This window comes from Bison bison, unplaced genomic scaffold (assembly GCF_000754665.1).
Source record: "Bison bison bison isolate TAMUID 2011002044 unplaced genomic scaffold, Bison_UMD1.0 scf7180017864473, whole genome shotgun sequence".
NCBI classification, from domain to species: domain Eukaryota; kingdom Metazoa; phylum Chordata; class Mammalia; order Artiodactyla; family Bovidae; genus Bison; species Bison bison.
This window is the reverse complement of record NW_011495034.1, coordinates 16,072,989-16,084,516: the sequence shown is the minus strand read 5'-3', so window position 1 is coordinate 16,084,516 and position 11,528 is coordinate 16,072,989.

Below are 11,528 nucleotides of genomic sequence, written 5' to 3'. Positions count from 1 at the left end.
CTTTTCTGTATAAGCTCACTCTACAAGGCAACCCACTCCAAGATTCTTGTCTGAAAAATTCTATAGACAGAGGAGCCTGGTGAACTACAGTCCATGGGGTCTCAAGAAATCAGACATGACTGAGTGACTGAGTATGCATACACGCACAAGTTAAATGGGGTTGAGTTAGAATGCCAAAATTGTGACATAGTTCACCGATTAAATTCTAATGATTGCAGATCTACTTTTATCCAGAGTGCCTGCTTAGAACTAAAAAAAGATGAACACAGCATGTAACATTCTTGCTCTCAAGGTCTCTTCAACCTGGGTGAGTTTCTCTGTGTGTGTGTGTCTGTGATATCGACATCACTATAATTATTTTTCTTAATACATAAAGATTTTATTTTTTGAGCAGTTTCTGACAAAATTAAAAACTATTTCTTCAGTGGATCTTGCCTTTAGTATTATATCTAAAAAGTCATTACTGTACCTATGACAATGTTATCTCTTATGTTATATTCTCGGTATTTTTTAGATTTGAATTTCATATTTAGGTCTGTGATCCATTTTGAGTTAGTTTTTGTTAAGGATCTGTGTTTAGATTCACTTTTGTGCAAGTGGATATCCAGTTGTCCCAACACCATTTGATGAAAAGATCATCTTTTCTCCAACGTGTTGCCTTTGGTCCTTTGTTGAAGGTCATTGACTATTTTTTAAAAATTATTTTTAATTGGGAGATAATTGCTTTACATTGTTGTGTTAGTTTCTGAAACAATGTGAATCAGTCATACGTATACATATATCTGTTCCCTCTCGAACCTCCCTCCCACTCCCCCATCCCACCACTCTAGGTCATCACAGAGCACCGAGCTAAGTTCCCTGAGATATACAGCAGCGTCCCACTGGTATTTATTTTACTCATGGTAGCATGGATGTCAATGCTACTCTCATTTCACCTCATTCTATCCTTCCCCCTCTGTGTCAACAAGTCCATTCTCAATGTCTCTGCACTCTGGCCTTTGAATGATAATTAATTCTTGGATAATAATTCAAGAATCTATATGTGGCTAGACACAGATACCTTTAAAAAAAACAGCTATCTTTTCTTCCCTGGCTAGGAGTGGATATCCTTTAATTACACTTCCTAAGATATATATATATATATATATAAAACCTGAGATTGTTTGTCTTTTGTCAGTTTGGAGAAGTTCTCAACCAGTTTCTTTGAATATTACTTCTCAAATTATCTTTACTTCCAACATTTAGAACTTAGAATAGAAATTTATGTTGGAACTTCTTAGTCTGTCTTACCTGTATCAGATTTTCTTTCATATGTCTCTTTGACTCTCTGTGTTTTATTCTGGGTATTTTGCATAATTATGTCTTCTATTTAATGGATTTTCCATCTGTGTCTTTTATGCCATTTAGAATTTCCATTCTAAATCTCTGAGTGTGTATACTTCATATTTATATATATTTATTTATTTTTTCAACTTGAATGGTAATTTTTTATTGTGTCTTTTTCTTATCTCATATTTTCCATTTCTAGTTTCAGCTCCTTAAATATTTTCTGCATATAACTATTATATATGGACTCGTGTCTAGTATTTGTTTTTTCATTTTAACTATGAGCTTCTCTTCCTTGGGAATTTATGTGTAGACATTTCCTGAGTCCCACATTACTAGAGTATATTTCCAGAGATCATTTGAATTTCCTTTTTCCAGATTGCTGGAAGCATTGTCAACCTAAATCCTTTAAACCAAATTATTTGCTTGAATTTGGGTGTGAAGGCAATATGATGGAGTGTGAATGATTAGGCATTCTCATGAGAGATTTTGGGATTTTGGTTTAATTCTTTCTTGAAGTTAGATGCAAGATGATTTTCCTACCAGTTCCCCCTATGAGATGATGAATTTTTTTTGTTTACAGTTTCACAGAAGGTTTGGAAACATGGAGACTCAGCATAATGTAGGAGATTTATGATCATCTCTCTGTGTTATGTGGATCTGTGGCCTTGCCTCTTGTATTCTGGATGTGGTTATTAAAACCTTGTCTTACAACTCATGTTCTATTTTTTTTTTTATTCTGAAGATTTCCCTTTATTTAAGCCAAAAGACTTTAGGAATATACTGCTCAGCATCTTTATATATCATTCAGTGTGGTTGGTTTCTCAGCATATCTGATATGCTATGTTGCCAGAAATAGAAGTCTCAAACTAGTTTTAGTGTTTATTTTGAATTCTTTGCAAAATGGATCAACGTTGATTATTATTTGAGGTCAATTACCAAAGTGTCTGGGAGGTCAATTGGAAGACCTATATTCCTGCTGATTATTTCCTTCCTTTTCTATATGACATGTCTTTTATTTACAATTTCCCTCCTGATATGAATTTATAAATGAATACTGATGGGTCATTATTGTTGAACTCAGAATCTCCAAAGGGGCAGGACAGTGGAGAGGAAGATGAATGTGTGTAATCCTGCAAGTTTTCCATTGTGCCTGCAGAACTGAGACTGCTTTTGATGTTTCCTGGTTCCTCTTTGACCTAGTCATCTTTACTGACTAGTGCTTAAGTGCTTTGCAGACAACTCAGTGGAACCAAGAAGATGTGCAGCCAGAAATGTGTGAGTTAGAAATTCAAGCTACTGTTCCCAGTATCTTTGTTCTCTTGATTGTTCATACTGGTTCTCCAATTTTCTGTTTTCATATTTCACAGTGCTTGCTTAGGTATTTTCTTTTCTGTCTTGACTGTATAGATCATTTTCCTCTTAGAAATGTTTCTCTTGAAAAGGAAAGTCACCCTGGACCTTGCCTTCAGGCTAACCTCCCCACTCTATCGAGACTTGATAACAGGAAGCTTTCATTTATAAACTAATCATCTTAATTATATTCCCACTGGCCCTCCCTTACAAAGCATCCTCAGTTCTAGCTTTAACAATTGGCAGAGAATAAATACATATTGGGAAGGTTAACATATTTTCCAGTTTTGATTAGTTCTGTTGCATTGCTTTGCATTAGTTTTCAGAGCAATGATAGAAAAGAAAACTTGCAAAGCAACTTGCAAATTGAATCAGTGTGTGTATACTGCTGATATTCTGGAAACTCTTTCACCCTTCTTATTAATTTATACTAAGGGAGTAGGCAATTTTCAGATTTTATTTTGAGATGATAAATTGTAATGCATCTAAACATGTGAAGATACATATTTAATGCACTTTAATGCATTTATGGTCTCACTGCTAAAATGTAGAGTCCTAAATAATCTTGTGTAGGAATGCTTACACTGTCACTGAAACATTCCCTACAGAGCTATGAATATGTACTAGTGGGGGCTCTACCATACTAACTTGTTGAAATATTTCTATCTCTGCAACTTTGCTTGGTACTGGGATTCTACTGGTCAAGGAGTTTAATGTGCTGCTGTGCATTATAAATCCAGAGATGGAGCCAAGGCTTGATTTTCCTTTCCATGGAGGATTTAAGGCTAGTATTTTATTGAAAATAACTCAGGAGACTGATGTAACTATTATTGTGGATGTAGTGTATTTATCCTTGTTATTAGTAATGTTGAGTTTTGTCTTTCACTACAAATATCAACTTTAAAAAAATTTATTTACTTTTTAACTGAAGGATAATTGCTTTACAGAATTTTGTTGTTTTCTGTCAAAACTCAACATGAATCAGTCATAGGTATACATATATCCCCTCCCTTTTGAAACTCCCTCCCATCTCTCTCACCATCCCACCCCTCTAGGTTGATACAGAGCTCCTGTTTGGGTTTCCTGAGACATACAGAAAATTCCAGTTGGCTATCTGTTTTACATATGGTAATGTAAATTACCATCTTACTCTCTCTCCATACATCTCACCCTTTCCTCCCCTCTCCCCATGTCCATAAGTCAATTCTCTCTCTGTTTCTACATTGCGGCCCTGCAAATAAATTCTCTAGTACTATTTCTGTACATATGCATTAGTATACAATATTTATCATTCTCTTTCTGACTTACTTCACTTTGTATAACAAGCTCTAGGTTCATCTACCTCATTAGAACTGACTCAAGTGTGTTCCTTTTTATGGCTGAAAATATTCCATTGTGTATATGTACCACAACTTCTTTATCCATTCATCTGTCAATGGACATCTGGGTTGCTTCCACGTTCTAGCTATTGTAAATAGTGCTGCAGCGAACAATGGGATTCAGTTCAGTTCAGTCACTCAATCGTGTCCGACTCATTGCAACCCCATGAACCACAGCACGCCAGACCTCCCTGTCCATCACCAACTGCCAGAATCTACCCAAACCCATGTCCATTAAGTCAGTGATGCCATTCAACAGTCTCATCCTCTGTTGTCCCCTTCTCCTTCTGCCCTCAATCTTTCCCAGCATCAGGGTCTTTTCAAATGAGTCAGCTCTTCGCATCAGGTGGCCAAAGTATTGGAGTTTCAGCTTCAACATCAGTCCTTACAATGAACACCCAGGACTGATCTCCTTTAGGATGGACTGGTTGGATCTCCTTTCAGTCCAAGGGACTCTCAAGAGTCTTCTCCAACACCACAGTTCAAAAGCATAAATTCTTTGGTGCTCAGCTTTCTTCACAGTCCAACTCTCACATCCATACATGACTACTGGAAGAATCATAGCCTTGACTAGACAGACTTTTGTTGGGAAAGTAATGTCTCTGCTTTTTAATATGCTGTCTAGGTTGGTCATAACTTTCCTTCCAAGGAGTAAGCGTCTTTTAACTTCATGGCTGCAATCACCATCTGCAGTGACTTTGGAGCCCAAAAAATATAGTAAGCCACTGTTTCCCAATCTATTTGCCATGAAGTAATGGGACTAGATGTCATGATCTTAGTTTTCTGAATGTTGAGCTTTAAGCCAAAAATGGGATACATGTGTCTTTTTCAATTTCCTCAGGGTATATGCCTAAGAGTAGGATTGCTGGGTCATATGGTGGTTTTATTCCTAGGTTTCTAAGGAATCTCCATACCATCTGCCATAGTGACTGTATCAATTTACATTCCCACCAACAGTGCAAGAGCGTTTTCTTTTCTCCACACCCTCTCCAGCATTTATTGTTTGTAGACTTTTTGATGATGGCCATTCTGACTGGTGTAAGGTGATATCTCATTGTAGTTTTGATTTGCATTTCTCTAATAATGAGTGATGTTGAGCATCTTTTCATGTGTTTGTTAGCCATCTGTATGTCTTCTTTGGAGAAATGTCTGTTTAAGTCTTTTTCCCACTTTTTGATTGGGTTGTTTGTTTTTCTGGAATTGAGTTGTTTGAGCTGCTTGTATAGTTTGGAAATTAATCCTTTGTCAGTTGTTTCATTTGCTTTTATTTTCTCCCATTCTGAGGGTTGGCTTTTTACCTTGCTTATAATTTCCTTTGCTGTGCAAAAGCTTTTAAGTTTAATCAGGTCCCACTTTCTCACTTTTGTTTTTATTTCCATTACTCTAGGAGGTGGGTCATAGAGGATCTTTCTTTGATTTATGTCATCGAGTGTTCTGCCTATGTTTTCCTCTAAGAGTTTTATAGTTTCTGGTCTTACATTTAGGTCTTTAACGCGTTTTGAGTTTATCTTTGTGTATGGTGTTAGGAAGTGTTCTAATTTCATTCTTTTACATGCATTTGCTCAGTTTTCCCAGCACCGTTTATTGAAGAGGCTGTCTTTGCCCTGTTGTATATTCTTGCCTCCTTTGTAACAAATAAGGTCCCCATAGGTGGGTTATTTCTGGTTTATTTCTGGGCGTTCTCTCTTATTCCATTGGTCTGTATTTCTGTTTTTGTGCCAGCACCATGTTGTCTTGATGACTGTAGTTTTGTAGTATAATCTGAAGTCAGGAGGGTTGATTTCTCCAGCTCCATTCTTCTTTCTCAAGACTGCATTGGCTATTCAGGGTCTTTTATGTTTCCATATGAATTGTGAAATTTTTTGTTCCAGTTCTGTGAAAAATGTCATTGGTAATTTGATAGGGATCACATTGAATTTGTAGATTGCATTTGGTAGTATAGTCATTTTCACAACATTGGTTCTTCCTATCTAGGAACATGGAATATCTCTCCATCTGCTTATGTCGTCTTTGATTTCTTTCATCAGCATCTTATAATTTTCTGTGTACAGTTCTTTTGTCTCCTTAGGTAAGTTTATTCCTAGATATTTAATTCTTTTTATTGCAATAGTGATTCTTTAATTTCTCTCTGATGTTTAATTGTTAGTGTATAGAAATGTAAGTGATTTCTGTGTATTGATTTTGTATCTTGCAATTGCTAAATTCACTGATTAGCTCTAGTAATTTTATGATATGTCTTTAGCATTTTTTATGTACAGTATCATGTCATTGGCAAACAGTAAAAGTTTTAATTCTTCTTTTCTGATCTGGATTATTTTATTTCTTTTTCTTCTCTGATTGCTGTAGCTAAGACTCCAAAACTATATTGAATAATAGTTATGAAAGTGGACACCCTTGTTTTGTTCCTGATCTTAGGGGGAATGCTTTCAGTTTTTCACCATTGAGAATAGTGTTTGCTGTAGGCTTATTATATATGGCCTTTATTATGTTGAGGCAGGTTCCTTCTATGCCCATTTTTTGAAGAGTTTTAATTACAAATGGGTGCTGAATTTTATCAAAAGCTTTCTCTGCATCTACTGAGATTATCATATGGTTTTACCATTCAATTTGTTAATATGGTGTATCACATTGATTGAATTGCATATATTGAAGAATCCTTGAATTCCTGGAATAAACCCAACTTGATCATGGTGTATGAGCTTTTTGGTGTGTTGCTGAATTCTGTTTGCTAAAATTTTGTTGAGGATTTTTGTATCTATGTTCATCAGTGATATTGGGCTATAGTTTTTTTTTCTTGTTGTCTTGTCTGGTTCTGGTATTAAGGTGATGGTGGCCATGTAGAATGAGTTTGGAGGTGCTCCTTCCTCTGCAATTTTTTAAAAGAGTCTAATAATAATAGGCATTAACTTTTCTCTGAATGTTTGATAGAATTCTCTGAAGCCATCTGGTTCTGGGCTTTTGTTTTTTGGGAGATTTTTGATGACAGCTTCAATTTCAGTGCTTGTAATTGGGTTGTTCATAATTTCTATTTTTTCCTGGTTCAGTCTTAGAAGATTGAACTTTTCTAAGAATCTACCCATTTCTTTCAGGTTATCCATTTTATTGCCATATAGCTGTTCATAATGGTCTCTTATAATCCTTTGTATTTCTGCATTATCTGTTGCAACCTTTCCTTTCTCATTTCTAATTTTGTTGATTTGATTCTTCTCTCTCTTTTTTTTATGAGTCTGGCTAAAGGTTTGTCAATATTGTTTGTCTTCTTTAAAAGACAGCTTTTAGTTTTATTAATCTTCATTATTGTTTCCTTTATTTTGTTTTCATTTATTTCTGCTTGGATCTTTATGATTTATTTCCCTCTGCTAGTTTTTTTTTGTTGTTGTTCTTCTTCTTCTTTTTCCACTTTTAGTTGTAAAGTTAGGTGGTCTTTTTGATGTTTTTCTTGTTTCTTGAGGTAGGATTGTATTGCTATGAACTTCCCTCTTAGAACTGCTTTTGCTGCATCCCATAGGTTTTGAGTTGTTTGTTTTCATTGTCATATGTTTCTAGAAATTTTTTGATTTCCCTTTTGATTTCTTCAGTAACCTGTTGGTTATTTAGAAATGTATTGTTTAATTTCCATGTGTTTGTGTTTTTGCAGTTTTTCTTTCTTGTAACTGATATCTAGTCTCATTGCATTGTGGTTGGAGATGATGCTTGATACAATTTCAATTTTCTTAAATTTACTGAGGTTTTATTTGTGATCCAAGATATGGTCTATGCTGGAGAATGTTCCATACGCGCCTGAGAAGAAAGTGTATTCTTCTGCATTTGGATGGAATGTCCTGAAGATATCAATGAGATCCATCTCATCTAATATATCATTTACGACTTGTGTTCCTTATTAACTTTCTGTTTTGAGGATCTGTCCATTAGTGTAAGTGGGGTGTTAAAGTCTCCTACTATTATTGTATACTGTCAACTTCTCTTTTTGTGTCTGTTAGTGTTTGTCTTATGTATTGAGGTGTTCCTATGTTGGGTGCATAGATATTTACAATCGTTATGTCTTCCTCTTGGACTGATCCCTTGATCATTATGTAGTATCCTTTCTTATCTCTTGTAATCTTCTTTATTTTAAGGTCTATTTTGTCTTATATGAGCATTGCTACTCCACTTTTCTTTTGCATTTGCATGAAATTTATTTTTTCAACCTGTCACCTTCAGTGTATATGTGTCTTTAGATCTGAAGTAGGTTTCTTGTAGACAGCATATATATGGGTCTTGGTTTTGTATCCATTCAGCCAGTGTTTGTCTTTTGGTTGGAGCATTTAATCCATTTACATTTAAAGTAATATTTGATATACATGTTCCTAGTGCCATTTTCTTAGTTGTTTGGGGTTTGATTTTGTAGATCTTTTTCTTCTCTTGTATTTATTGTATTGATATAAGTCCCTTTAACATTTGTTGTAAAGCTGGTTTGGTGGTACTGAATTCTGTTAACTTTTGCTTGTCTGAAAAGCTTTTGATTTCTCCATCAATTTTGAATGAAATCCTTGCTGAGTACAATAATGTTGGTTGTAAATTTTCCCTTTTCATTACTTTAAATATAGCCTGCCATTCCCTTTTGGCCTGCAGAGTTTCTGCTGAAAGATCAGCTCTTAAACGTATGGGGCTTCCCTTGTATGCTACTATTGCTTTTTCTTTGTTGCTTTTAATATTCTTTCTTTGTGTTCAGTCTTTGTTAGTTTGATTGGTAGGTGTCTTGGCATGTTTCTCCTTGGGTTTCTCCTGTTTGGGATTCTTTGTGCCTCTTGGATGTGATTGACTATTTCCTTTTCCATGTTAGGGAAATTTTCAACTATAATTCTTCAAAAATTTTCTCATACCCTTTCTTTTTCTCTTCTTCTGGGACCCCTATAATTCAAATGTTGGTCTTAGAGGCCTCTGAGACTATCCTTAGTTCTTTTCATTCTTTTTACTTTACTCTGATCTTCAGAAGTTTATTTCCACCATTTTATCTTCCAGCTCACTGATTCATTCTTCTGCTTCAGATATTGTGTTGTTTGTCTCTGTATGTTTATTCTTTAATTCTTCTAGGTCTTTGTTAATTGATTTTTGCATTTTCTCCATTTTGTTTGCAAGATTTTTGATTATCTTTACTGTCATTATTCTGAATTCTTTTTCAGGTAGTTTGCCTATTTTCTCTTCATTTATTTGGACTTCTGTGTTTCTAGTTTGTTCCTTCATTTGTGCACTATTTCTCTGCCTTTTAATTTTTTTTTTAAACTTATTGAGTTTGAGGTCTCCTTTTCCCAGGATTCAAGGTTGAATTCTTTCTTTCTTTTGGTTTTTGCCTCCCAAAAGTTGGTGCAGTGATTTGTGTAAGCTTCATATAGGGTGAGATTTATGCTAAGTATTTTTTTTTTTGTTTTTCCTCTGATGGGCAAGGCTGAGTGAGGTGGTGATCCTGTCTGTTGATGACTGGGTTTGTATTTTTGTTTTGTTCATTGTTTGGATGGGGCATCTTGCACAGGGTGCTACTCGTAGTTGGGTGATGCCAGGTCTTGTATTCAAGTGGTTTCCTTTGTGTGAGTTCTCACTGTATGATACTCCCTATGGTTAGTTCTCTGGTAGTCTAGGGTCTTGGAGTCAGTGCTCCAACTCCAAAGGCTCAGGTCTTGATCTCATTTCCTTGCAAACCAGAAGGGAAGATCCTTGAGGACTGGGAATATCCTTGTTTCTCTAGTGTCTGTTACAATGTCTGGTCCATTGCAGAATCTGGTCTTCCTAAAGCTGGGACACCTGCAGTAGCAACTTCTTCCAGCCCCCAATATCCACTTTTAATTGCACAAAATCTATACCATCTGTTCAGTTCAGTTGCTCAGTCATGTCCGACTCTTGCGACCCCAGGCACTATAGCACACCAGGCTTCCTTGTGCATCATCAACTCCCAGAACGTGCTCAAACTCTTGTCCATTCAGTCGGTGATGCCATCCAACCATCTCTTCCTCTCTTATCCCCTTCCCTTCCTGCCTTCAATCTTTCCCAGCATCAGGGTATTTTTCAATAAGTCAGTTCTTTGCATCAGGTGGCCAAAGTACTGGAGTTTCAGCTTGAGCATCAGTCCTTCCAGTGAGTATTCAGAACTGATTTCATTTAGGATTGACAGGTTAGGTACTGCTATTCATATTTTATATTTGAAGCATATAAATAGATGAGCCACTTTGAATAATCACTGGCCAATATTTATAGACAAGTTAATACTGAAAAGCCATATCCTAATTTTTTTTTTTTTTTGCTTTATCTCTTTTATGCTTTGGTATCAGTTCAGTTCAGTTCAGTTCAGTCGCTCAGTCGTGTCTGACTCTTTGCGACCCCATGAATCACAGCACGCCAGGCCTCCCTGTCCATCACCAACTCCCGGAGTTCACTCAGACTCACGTCCATCGAGTCAGTGATGCCATCCAGCCATCTCATCCTCTGTCGTCCCCTTCTCCTCCTGCCCCCAATCCCTCCCAGCATCACAGTCTTTTCCAATGAGTCAACTCTTCCCATGAGGTGGCCAAAGTACTGGAGTTTCAGCTTCAGCATCATTCCTTCCAAAGAACACCCAGGGCTGATCTCCTTCAGAATGGACTGGTTGGATCTCCTTGCAGTCCAAGGGACAAGCAATAAATGCTGGAGAGGGTGTGGAGAGAAGGGAACTCTCTTGCACTGTTGGTGGGAATGCAAACTAGTACAGCCACTATGGAGAACAGTGTGGAGATTCCTTAAAAAACTGGAAATAGGACTGCCTTATGATCCAACAATCCCACTGCTGGGCATACACACTGAGGAAACCAGAAGGGAAAGAGACACGTGTACCCCAATGTTCATCACAGCACTGTTTATAATAGCCAGGACATGGAAGCAACCTAGATGTCCATCAGCAGATGAATGGATAAGAAAGCTGTGGTACATATACATAATGGAGTATTACTCAGCCATTAAAAAGAATACATTTGAATCAGTTCTAATGAGATGGATGAAACTGGAACCTATTATACAGAGTGAAGTAAGCCAGAAAGAAAAACACCAATACAGTATACTAATGCATATATATGGAATTTAGAAAGATGGAAACAATAACCCTGTGTACGAGACAGCAAAAGAGACACCAATGTATAGATCAGTCTTACAGACTCTGTGGGAGAGGGAGAGGGTGGGGAGATTTGGGAAAATAGCATTGAAACATGTATAATATCATATATGAAACAAGTCACCAGTCCAGGTTCAATGCACGGTACTGGATGCTTGGGGCTGGTGCACTGGGACGACCCAGAGGGAGGGGAGGGGAGGGAGGAGGGTGGAGGGTTCAGGATGGGGAACGCGGGTATACCTGTGGCGGATTCATTTCAATATTTGGCAAAACTAATACAATATTGTAAAGTTTAAAAAAAAAAAAGAGTCTTCTCCAACACCACAGTTCAAAAGCATCAATTCTTCAGTGTTGTT